General features: G+C 46.3%; 1 pseudogene; it reads right to left on the bottom strand.

Moving 5' to 3' along the window:
* The window catches only part of LOC123587497, a 36,132-nt pseudogene extending 27,279 nt beyond the window's left edge, over positions 1-8,853 (bottom strand).
* Positions 8,854-12,267: the final 3,414 nt, after the last annotated feature.

Raw genomic sequence — 12,267 nt, 5'->3', positions numbered from 1 at the left:
GAAAAGTGTTATTTTAAGCTGCTACATTTGTAGTAATGGTAATGTATTATGGCAGCAATAGAAAACTAAAATATATACCAAGCCAGCTCTGGAGAGGAGGGAAAAAAGTTATTCCACAAATCTCCAGAAGTTCTCTAAGAAATTGCAAGAAACCAAAAAACACCTAGACCTACGGCAACAATAGTAACTCCAGCTGCTACCATTGGTGGGGGCTCCCTGACCTGATCTACATTGGCTCAAGAAGGAGAGAAGTTCCAGAAAAGCAGGAGCTAACAGTCTGGGTGGTGCCTAAAAATTTTAGCCAGGTGTCCACTGCTGTTAGTTAAATCAAGAGTTGGCAAATAACAGGCTGAATTTGGTCTGCTCCCTGTTTTTCACATCCAAAGATCTGATTTTACCTTTTTTAACAGCTTTTTTTTAAAGCAAAAGATGAATAATATTTTATGACACATGAAAATTACATGAAATTCACATTTGAAGTGCCCATAAGTAAAGTTTTATGGGAACACAGCCATGATCATTCATTTACATGTTATCAATGGCTGCATTTATGTGACAACGGCAGAGCTGAGCAGTCCCAATAGACATCATATGGCCTGCAAAACCTAAAAGATTTACTATCTGGCTCCTTAAGGAAAAAGTTTGTCAAACCCTACATCAGAAAATGCGAATGTAAATACCCATGAGAACTTTAACACACCTGAGCATGCATTTCTTTTGATTACTGGCATGGGACACGTAAAGAGTTCAGGAATGTCTGAGTCCCAAGAAGGCTCAGGGCAGGGGTACCTGGGTAGCTCAGGGCTCAGTCAGTTAAGCAGCCAACTCTTGACTTCAGCTCAAGTCACGATCCCGGGGTCGTGGGATTGAGCCCTGTGCTGGGCTCTGTGCTGAGCATGGAATCTGCTTAAGATTCTCCTCTCTCTCTCTCTCTCTCAAATAAAATTTAAAAAATTAAAAAAAAAAAAAAGAAGAAGGCGGCTTGGGGCAGTCTAGGTGAGAGTTCTGAGGAATACAAGGACAGACAGCCAAAGTCTAGCTCTTCTTACTACATGTTTGTGTCCAGGGTAGACCAAGAGATACCCATGAGGAACTGTTCCCTCACCCCCTACCATGAATCCCCAGGGTGGTGCACCAAGCCTAGGCAGGATATAACCTTCTCTTTTTGGTATAGACAGGTGGGTACCTCTGATTTTTTGCTACATTACACCCTGTGCTGAACTAAGTGGAGAGTGATGGCTTAGCAGGGCTCAGGTGAGTCCAAGTATAGCCCATAAGTAGAGGGCTATACTTGGACACAACTGAAAGTGTAACCAGTATGAAAGGCAGAAACACAGGGCTCAAGACCAGACGCTAAGATGACAGACAGACACCCCCTTCTCTGTCACCAGCTGGAAGTAAGAGCAGGATTAGTAAGAGGAAGCTCTGAGTTCCATTCTGACATGAGTTCCATTCTTCCCAGGCTGGTGGCTTTTCTTCCTGGAGTTGTGGTCTAGCTGGCCAGATCAGCTCCTGAATGTTCAAGGCATTAACCCTATAATTAAGAATTCTTCTCTATTGAAAAACAGGTTTATCTTTATCAGTGTGAGGCAGGGGCCTCTGGCATCTGTCAAATGGTGGAATTAGGACTGATAGGAAGCAGGCTGCAATAAGGTGACTTACCAAGTGGAGCCTTAAATGTCACAACTAGATATTCCCTGAGTTTCCACAGAATCAGATTGGCTAAACCTGGCTTCCCTTTTTACTCTTCCTCTTCAAATTTCTTAGGTTTTCTTTTGAGCTTCCCAAAGTAGGAACCAAAGCTAGAATAAGACTAGACCAAAGCTAGAATAAGGCTAGAATAAGACTTGTCAGTAATTAAAAGAAAAGATTTGTTTCTTAAAAGGAAGTTTGGGGGCCCCTGGGTGGTCCAGTCGGTTAAGCATCTGACTCTTGACATCGGCTCAAGTCGTGATCTCATGAACTCCATGCTGACAGCACGGAGCCTGCTTGGGATTCTGTGTCTCCCTCTCTCTGTCCACCCCACACTTGTGCTCGTTCTCTCTCTCTCTCTTTCTCTCTCTCTCTCTCTCTCAAAAATGAATAAATAAACATTTTTTTAAAGGAAGTTTCTTAAGAGATTAGAGTATCTGTCAAATTCACCACATTCCCCAAGCAGAATTGTAGCTCAGTTCTGATACTTGGGTGAGTGAGAGCAGATGGCATGAGTCTAGAAAGAGTATTAGATGAGAATGTTTGCCCTCCTGCAGAGAACACGGGAAAAGGGGAATGGTAACAAATATTTTTAAAATCTATGATATAGATCTATGATATAAATCTATGAAATAAAGACCAGAAGTGCAGAAACGAAGCACGTGAGAGACGGAAAGACATATAGTCTAACGGGGGAGCACATTTCCAGTGCTCTGGAGAATCCAGGTCACTGGATTCCTAGCCTGTGTGCTTCGCACGCTGCCACAAGCCCCACAGTAGTCACTCCTCTTGAGCACCTGAGCCTGTCCTGAGGTCTTGTCCACGGAGAACGTAGCGCAGCTATTTTCTTGGCTGAATTCCATCGGCCCCCGCCATCCCTGTCAGGCTGACCCAGCAACTTGGCTTTCCAGGACCAGCCTGGGTAGATATTTCCCTCAGATATTCTCTCCACCACAAACAAAACCAATGCTGAACATTCACAGAACAAATTTTTCAAATTAAACCTGCAAAATCCCCTCCTGGCACTGCAGGGAGGTCAGGCAAGATGCTGATGATTCTGTAACTCAGCATCAGGCATCCACGTTTCACCACACACTGATATCAGATGGTCTCTCCCTTGCTCAGGTTTTTCAGAGTAAGAAAGGTTACATTTTTCATCCACAGAAAGCCAATGTCACAGCTAGTGATAAGAAAGAATTTATTATGGGAATCACAGAAGAAGCGAGGCAAAAAAGCACTAGATTTGAGGAGGCAGAACGGTGCCGTAGAAAGCTTGGAAGACTTCAAAGCAGAGACCTCAGTTAAAATCCTGGCTCCTCTAACTAGCAGTGTGCTTGATCCTTCGAAGCCTCTGTCCTTATCTGCAAGGCAGGTTAATGCCTGTACCCCAGGCTGGGAAAATCAGATGAGGCAATGCATATGGAGCATGCCGAATGCTTCTCAGTGAAGGACTATAAGTTATGTGTAAATATGAGTAGGTGGGCATAACTAGGGAACACTTAGAGAGAGACGCAGTGGGTATTAAAGGAATCTAGTGCTGCCTGCCCCCTGCTCCCACCATCAACTATGTCAGGAGTTGATAACTTTTGCCACGGCTCCTTCCTCTTGACTCTTCTGACATAAGAGTGAGGCGATTACAAAGGGGACATTAGCAAAGTAAACACTGTACCAGCGAGGAATCAGCCAGGTTAACAGACCTCCTGCTGGTATGGTAGAGTAGAAATCATTCACACCACCCACTGGATGAGTTGAGTCATAGAATCCACCCAGCCATGTAGCTGAAAGCTGCACTCCTGGGGGGAATTAAAAAATTTCTGACCCAAGACCCAAGTCGCAGGGGAAAAAATGGCACTTTGGCATCTGAACACTTCAACGGAAGGATGGCTGAGCAGGTGGACAGAGCCCTTGGGCATTCAGACACCAGGGACAGCATGAAGTGGGGGGAAAGCGAGAGGAAATCAAACAAGAAGAAGCGAAAGAGGGCTTGGAAAAGCCAGTGAAAGAACCCAAAGGAAACCACAGCCTGATCTGTGATTCTGCTAAGAGCCCTGGTGATCATCCCGTGTAGCTCAGCGTTGGTATGAGTGATGATTTACGTTGGCCTTAAACTCCAAACTACCATGCAGAGGCTGTGGTGAGGCCACTACTAGGCTGGAACAATCATGCAATTTGAAACAGGAAGACCGAGTGCTGACAACTCTTTGCGCTTCTGGATGGTTCTGCGACCCTGAGTAAATCATGCTCCTTCCTTTGCACCTCAATGCCTTCATTTGTAAAATGAGGGTTAGACCAGCTGAACTCAAAGCTTTGTTTAGGCTCTGATTCTAAGAGTCCCCAGAGAGGACATATGACTAGAGAGGAAAGCTTCCCTCCCACACAGAATCTGCCATGATCCTTGTTTGTTATTTCTGTGGGAGAGGGGACGATGGTTTTCTCCAAAATTCTCACTGAGTGAAGAGAATGATGACATATCTAAGAGTCTTGACGGCCAATGAACACAGGTTATGAATTCAGTCCACAGAGACTCTGTACTGTAACTGCCTCTTCAGACCCTCCATAGAAGGATAGGTTTGGGTTACAGCTCTGGGGTGTACCTGAAGGGGCGGGGAGTCAGGAGTGAGGGAGATGGCCAACCCCACACGGACTGCCTCGCAGCTTAGTGCATCTGTGTTCTTGCGCATCTCCACATGTGCCTGCTCCGTGCTTGCCAATTTCCATGCCTTTCAGTACAAGTTCTTGGTTCCCGGACTGTTACACGTCCCAGCTGGTATTCTGCTCTCCCACAAGCTGCCTCAGAACACACAGCCCCGATGTCTGTCCACCCACCTCTCCCAAAGCTTCATCCTTTCCTCAGCAGCCCCACACCACCCAGCCCAGGGAGGCTGTGCGCCCACTGTCGCTGAGGGCCAAAGAGCATGGAGCCAATTCTAGTTTCCTTTCCCTCCTGTTCTTTACACACACACACACACGCACACACACACACACACACACACACACACACATGCACGCACCCCAGGAGAGAGGTTCACAGAGCTTCTGTTTCTGTTTTCCCTCCTCCTTTGACACACTTCTTTTCATCTGGTTTCTTCTTCCAAATGAATTGTTCGGTTCTGACGCGAGAGCGAGGGACTGGATGTCTCCCTTCTATGTAAATGGTAAGTCAACGCATTAACTCAGTACAAATTTGGCATATGCCTACCACGTGTCACACATTGGGCTGGTTGGCATGAATGCCGATAACAAATCAGACACAGTCTGGAGAGTGTTAAAGACCAAACCACTGATGAGTGAGGCATCCAGAAACTATTCCTTCAATGCGGTTAGCCAACACATGCAAGTTAATGATCAAGAGAGGCTTATCAATAAGTCAGCTCTACTGCTGTGTGAATTAGAAACAGTCTCCACGGCATGTCCACCAAGGCTCCCTCTTCTGCCCCCTATTCCAATCATGTAGTCGGGGGGGTGGGGGGTGTAACATGCGTGTCAGTCTGTGGTATTGTGGCAAGAGCACAAGGTAGGGGTTAAGAGCCCTGGCGTCGAGCTCCACCTCTGCAACATAACTAGCTGTGGGACCTGGGCAGTTTCCCTCTCCTTGTCCCTATGTGACCTAGGGGAATTGGAGTCCATTGTTTCCAGCAACCTTTCCAGCTCTGAACAGCTTTTATCCCACTATCTGCTGCATACAATTCATTACAGAAAGAAAGAAAGGCTGATTTTGAGACCACCAAGCCAGGGAAATGACATGGGAAATGACTGTCATAGGGGAAGAGAGCCCAAAAGAAGTCTGTGGTATTCAAAGGGACCAAGGTGACTGAGGCTCCCTAAGGAGAGGGATCAGGATGCAGATAAGGAGCAATTAAACCAGCAGAGACACCCTGCCTGGGCAGCTTAGGTTTACATTAGGAATGACATCATCTTTCCATGAAAAGCCTAATGAGAATATGGCTTTTTAAAGATAGCAGCCCTGATCATTAAAGAAGTGTGTGTGCGTACTTCTCTCTGACTATTTCCAAGGGCAGTCTTCGACCCCATATCCAAGATGAGACCATCCCTTTAGGGACCGCGTACAGTATTTGTTTTTTAATTGTCCTCGGGCCTGAGCCACCTTTATTTCTTCTCCCTCTCCCTTCCTTCCTCTTCCATCCCTGTTCTTCCTCTCTTCCTTTCTCTCTCTCTCAAAAACACACAGTTAAAAAAAAAAAAACTGCATAAAATCGTGTAAGGCGAAAAGTCCCTCTTTCTGCCTTCCCCTTGACTCTTACTTCTGTAGTCCCCTTTCCAGAATCAGTCACTGTTACCACTTTCTTAAAGAAACTTCAAAAGGTGTTCTCTGCATAGACCTGTATATATGCATTTATAGCCCCCCTTTTATAAAAAGGTCTTGCCTCTTTGTTTTTCTATGTTCCGTTCAGTCTCAGCATAAGTGTACCTTGTTTAATACAGTGTACGTGCACCCAGAAGGTTGTATAAATCAAATTTTATTGTGATAGGCGTAAAAAGAAAAGTTGTGTTATTTAAAAAGAAAAAAAGTGTTCTATGCCTTAGCAGGCAATTTAAAACAAACAAAAATATCTTTGCGTCAATAGACCGTTCTTTCGTCCCCTCCCCACCATGTAGTGAGTTGTGCGTGTACTTTGGTATTGGGGTTTCCTGAGGCTGAGCGTTCCTGTGTTTGAATTGTTCTCATGATAAAAAGAAAATACATTATGACTTGTTGGACGACGTGCGTTTTATAGTTTTCCGTAATGAGCCAAGAGAGCCCATCAGTATTCAAACCCCAGCAGGATGGCACTGCCCCAGAAAAGCGCATTGCAAGTGACCTAAATGAGAGGATCAAGTCAGACTGTGTTGTGTAACTGCCAGCCAGAGTCACTGGTGAGGGAGTGGCTCCCGCTCAGCACTGCCTTAAGCAGTGTGAGATGTGCCAAAAGGTAAACTGCTTATACTTTAGGTAAAAGCAGATCTGGAATCAGTTTGAAGGAAATGGCAATACAATAGGAATTATATGTTAAAATTATGCATAACTGTGCCAGGAGCAGGCGTGGCTGGAATTCTGAGAAGGCAGGGAGGTCCTCCCTATGACTAGGGAGTGGGAAAGGCTTGCCAGGAGCACTGAGTGGGGCAGAGAGTTTAAGGGGCAGCAGTTAGAACCAGGGGAGAGGACAGGGCTGCTCTGACAAAGCGCCACGACCTGGGTGGCTTGAAACAACAGAAATGAAGGTGTCCCCAGCATGTGCTTTCTCTGAACCCTAGAGGGGAGAATCCTTCCTTGCCTCTTCCTAGTGTCCAGGGGTTACTGGCAATCTTGCTGTCCCTGAGCTGTGGCTGCCTCACCCCAATCTCTGCTCTTTTGTCATACTGGTGTGGGAAGCAAAGGCAGGAGGAAATGGCAGATAGAACTCCATTTCCTTAGAACCTGCAGCCCATTATTGACAGATACTTGAGGCTCCAGGAACTCCCTAAGGTCTTAATGCTAATGCTTTGCTAGAGGGAAAACAACCCTAGCTTGACAATAGCTAGGCTTCCAGTACCCTGGGAATCTTCTTTAGCATATGGAAATCTCACTGGAAACTTCCCCTGGACTTTACCTCCCCCAACTCCACAGTATATAACCAGTGTCTCCTCATATTCCCACGGGTCCTGTCCCGGTGCTTTAATAAAGTCACCTTTTTGCATCAAAGACGCAAATTCCAGAATTTCCAGAATTCTTTCTTGGCATCGGCTCCGGACCCCACGAACCCCACTATCACCCCCAAAAACCTCATCAATAGGGCCACCTTCTTTCTCTCTGTGTACCTGTGTCTTCACTGGCATTGTCCGCTCTTATAGGGACACCAGTCATATTGGATTAAGGGCCCACCCTACTCCAGCATGACCTCACCTTAACTTAACTAATTACATCTGCAGTGACCCTATTTCCGAATAAGGTTACATCCTGAGGCACTGGGGAGATAGGGCTTCAACAGATCTCTTGGGGAGGGGAGCACAATTCAACTCAAGTGGCAAAGATTCTCCACTTGGCTCCATTTCCAGTCTGCCTCACCTTCTGCCCGTCCCCCCCCCCCCCCCCCCACCACCACCGGACAAAGTCAGTGTACACAGAGTTCATTCCCCTCTTCTCCAAGGACCCCACCTCTCCCTCAGTACCCCGTTCGCACAGCCTCCCTGTGGAGGTTCCTATCACCCAGAACTCCTGCTCCTACAAAACAGCAGCTGAGGGATGCTCTCATCTGAGCGTCCTTTCCCATAGCCCAGGGCCCTTGGTTCCTTGTCCTGCTCTGTTCCCCACCTCCTGACTCACATTCCTCTTCCCTACCTTGGACCCCACTAATTCACCTGTGTTCTCTCATTGGCACCACCACAGTCCCTGTCCCCTGATGGCCCTTGCAGCCAACAAGCAAGAGGCCTGCCTCTTCCAGCAAGGATCCATACTGCAGGAAAAAACTAGAAAAACAAACAAACAAAACAAAAACACATGCCTTTGCCTATCTGTTTCTCTAAAAACCATCCATTTGTCATTTGAGTCTTAGCCGTGTCTCAGCACACGTATTGTCATCTCCATTTGATTATATTTCCTGTTTCCCATATCAGCTTCCCAAACTCCCCCCACCCCTGTCCCCACTACCTTCCCTCCCTCCGAATTGACACTGTTCTCTATTACACAGAGTATAGGAACCATCAAACATAAACTTGTTTAACTTCCTCCTTCTCTGGCTCAAAGTGCTGACCCAGCTTCCTTCTCCTATTCATGTCTGCTCTGTAGTCTCAGGGCATTTTTTCTAAGGAGAAGGTAATTCATGTTTATTGAATCCCTCCAGAGTGCCAGGCATTATGCTAGGTGTTCTCGCCTCTTATCTCACTGTGACACTTATGTTGTTCTAATTTTGCTAGTTTACGTTTCTATCTGACCCTCCAGCTACAAGCTTCTTGTGAAATCTCTGGGGACATCTTTACTCATCGGGCATTATTCCATGTAATCCTCTAGAACTTTATGAACCAAGTACAGATTATCTCCAAATTACAGATGAGGAAACCAAATCTCATTGTGTTAAGCCACTTGACCAACCTTGGTACCACCTGGACGTAGCAGAGCCCGGATGCAGGCACAGGTCCACCGACCACACGGCCCACCACATGACACGGAACAAATGAGTGGCACATTGCTAACTCTGGGCCAGACAGAACAGCAAATGAGGGCCTGCTCCCACTCACCTGATTGGCTGCCTCCCTCCTCTATAAACAGGAACCATTCTCAGAGTCTGGAGTAAGGATTATTCTAAGAACTATTTAAGCTCGGTAGGGACCCTTTCGTTCATTTGCTCAACAAATATTTGTGTCTTATATGTGTTAAACCCTGTGCTGGAAAGGGTAGACACAATCATGAGCAAAACAGAACAGGGACTTCTTCAGGCTAAGGACCTGTCCGGGAACAGCTTAACACACAGACTGAAGGTGGTCGTCCCCAGCCCCGTACGCAGCCTGTCCACAGCCTTTCCCTGTAGTTCAGGACATCTGAGCCCGGTGACAGGGATACATTGCCTCCCCTAGGGGTGCCTGGGGAAAATGAGAAAAGGGTTTCCCTTTTTCCAGTTTCCCTTCCCTCCCTTGGAGAGAAAATGGTGAGCAAGGCTGTTTTCCATCACCAAATTTATGGATTATGGCCAGAGTTCAAAATCACTCCCAAGGTCTCTAAATGAGGAGGCAGAATCCCATGCCTGCCCTGACCGCAGTTACTCACCTGTGCACCTGCCCATGTGAAAAGTGTGCTTACTTCCTGATCGGCTTCCCCAGGTACAGGCTTCTCTGCTTTAACTATTGGCCTTTGGATTGGATAGTTCTTTGCTCTGTGGGGCTGTCCCGCACACCGTAAGATATGAGCAGTATCCATGGCCTGTACCCCCTACATCCTGGTAGCAGCATCACCACCATCCCACTTAGGACAATTAAAAATGTCTCAGACACTGCGACCTGTTGCCTGAGTGAGGTCAGAATCAGCCCCCTGTTAAAAACCACTGTTTTTGAACAGTGCATTGAAAATTGCTCCCATGACCTTTAAGGTACCAGCCAGAGACCCACATCACCTGAGTGCCACAGAGGAGCCTCTCTGAGGGGAGACCCAGTGCAGCCAGGACTCTCCCTCTCAAGAAGGCTGCGGAGGTAAGCACTGTGTGCATCACAGACTCAGCTCAGATTAAACACATCCAGCCTCACCCAGGGACTCGGGAAATGCTCAGTCACCAAACTGTGCCCAGAGTCACAGGACATTTGTGGTAGTGCCCACAACTGGAGAAGTGACAGGTTAATCCTCCCCCCAAAGACTCTGATCTGCATAGGTCATATCATTTCTTCTATAGTCACTTCCTACCAGATACCTTGCTGTCATCACTTCCTGAAAGGCTTTTGTTAGAGTATTGTCTCTCTTTTTCACATGCCCTCTCCTTTAAAATGTGATCCTCCCCACGAGAGCACAGTAAATCACCGACATTTTATCTTGAATTAGCTAACAAATCCTTTCCCTCAAGGTCCTGTGGAAATCAGACACACATCAGCCAGCTTTGACTGGAAGCTGGCTATGTCCCCAGATCTCAATAGGTGGCTTTGCAGCCATATCGTCCATATGCCAAGATGAAATTGACTGAATTTGGGCATGTCAATTTGAGGGCAGTTTTTCCAGTCCTAACGGTGCAAACCCCAGGACATCAAACTGGTGTAAGGATGCTGTATGAGAACAGCCTCCCCTTAGGAGGGTCCTCTGTGAGCAAAAGGACTGCTGCACTGAGGAAGGGAAAAAAAAAAAAAAAGCTAGTCCAGTGAAGCAGAGACAGAGGAAGAGAAGATGCAGACTCTTGCCAATTTGACCTTTTCTGCCTACTTGCCATGAAGGCTGGTGGGGGATCGTGACCTGTTACAATGGTTTCTTGAGGAGAAATCATTCAACAAGTATTTATGACAATCAACTTTGTGCCAGACCCAGTGGGATTGATTTGAACTATTTTCCTTCCCAGACCTCATTCTACATCAGTACTGGCCCCCATGGCCCCTTAGTAAGGGATAGAGTATGTGCCACTGAGAATGTGTTGCCAAGAAATGGGGTCATGTTTCCTGTCCAAGACCAGTTCAGTTCTAACCAGTTATAACATGGGAATTTGGAGCTGAGACAAATAGGATACAGGAAGATTAAGGAGACTCTGACCCCACTGGCTGCCTTCTAGAATCTCTGACCCTAAGGGGACAAGAGAGAAGATCCAAGAAACACCTGGGCCGCCAAGCCTCCCATTAGCAGACCAGAGGTCCAGGCTAATGGCATACACTTGTGCCAACCCAGCCCCGGACCCCAAACCACTGGGGAATCTGAAGTCCATCCCCTGTAGTTCCCCATGACATGGATATTCACCCATCTGAATTCACATTCCACTCTCTGGGGTAGATTCTTCCATTCCTGCGTGGTTACAGATACCCAGAAAGTGGCTTGGCCATCGGTGTAGCTCCATCCCACTGTTCCTTAAACTATGGTATTTCAACCACCTGCATCAAAATCACCCACAGAGTGTTTAAGATGCATGTTCAAAAAAAAAAAAAAAAAAAAAGGTAGCCTCACTTTAGAATAAATAAATCAGAATCCCAAAGGAGTAAGAGTCAAGTATCTGATTTTTTAAAATTACACTTTTAGGTGATTCTTATACAAACTAATTTGGGAATCATTGGCAAGGTGAAAAGAACACAGACTTTGAAACTAGGCTGAGCTAGGTTCACACCCAACCCTGCTACTTCTAAACTGTGTGACATTAAGCAAGTTACTTAGCATCTTTTTCATTTCTAAAATGGGGAAAGTAAAGCCTATGTAATGGGTTTGGTGTAAGAATCAATAACATAATATGTAAAAAAAAAAAAAAAAAAAGGCTCAGTTCACTTTACGTGCTTATATAGTGCTCCATATGTCAGTGGTTGTTATTGTCACCATGCTTTAGTGGAATTTAGCCAAATGATCAAACCTACTGTTGGTCCTTGGAACCGCTGAATCTTTCTGGAACCATCTAGCCAACCCCCCTGCTGCAGACTATAACAGTCAAAACTGGAAGGTCCACATCACCCGGGATCATTGTTACCTTTCACTGGAAGCTCTGGACCCTAAGGACCAAACAGAGCTATTCAACCCATCAGAGCTCTGGGAAGGAAAGGCAGGCAGATTGCTGGGGAGAAAGTGCCTGTTAACCCATCCACTCCTTTTTAAATGCTCAAGTACCCAGATGCCAAAAGGGCCTGATCTCAGCAGCACACACACACACAGACCTGACCTTGCCTACAGCACCACTGTACCAGGGCCAGCACCCACAGTGCAACTGACAGGCGCAGTGTGAAAAGCAAGCTATTTTCTGAATCTGCACAAGGAATGTTTAATATTCCAGAGCTCATACAAATGGAAGAGGCTGCTAAACAGTGTCGGAAAGTTCTGCAGAAAAGCATTATGCATTTCTCAAGGAAATTATTTTTAAAAGCTTTTCCACTGACAGTTTCTTCAAAGGGAGACAATTGTTCCTTTCAAAAGTTCCTATGTTCTAACAGAGATAAGCAGCT

This window comes from Leopardus geoffroyi, chromosome D3 (genome assembly GCF_018350155.1).
Source record: "Leopardus geoffroyi isolate Oge1 chromosome D3, O.geoffroyi_Oge1_pat1.0, whole genome shotgun sequence".
Taxonomy (NCBI): Eukaryota; Metazoa; Chordata; class Mammalia; order Carnivora; family Felidae; genus Leopardus; species Leopardus geoffroyi.
The sequence above is the reverse complement of the archived record's forward strand: the minus strand, read 5'-3'. Positions and strand labels throughout refer to the sequence as shown.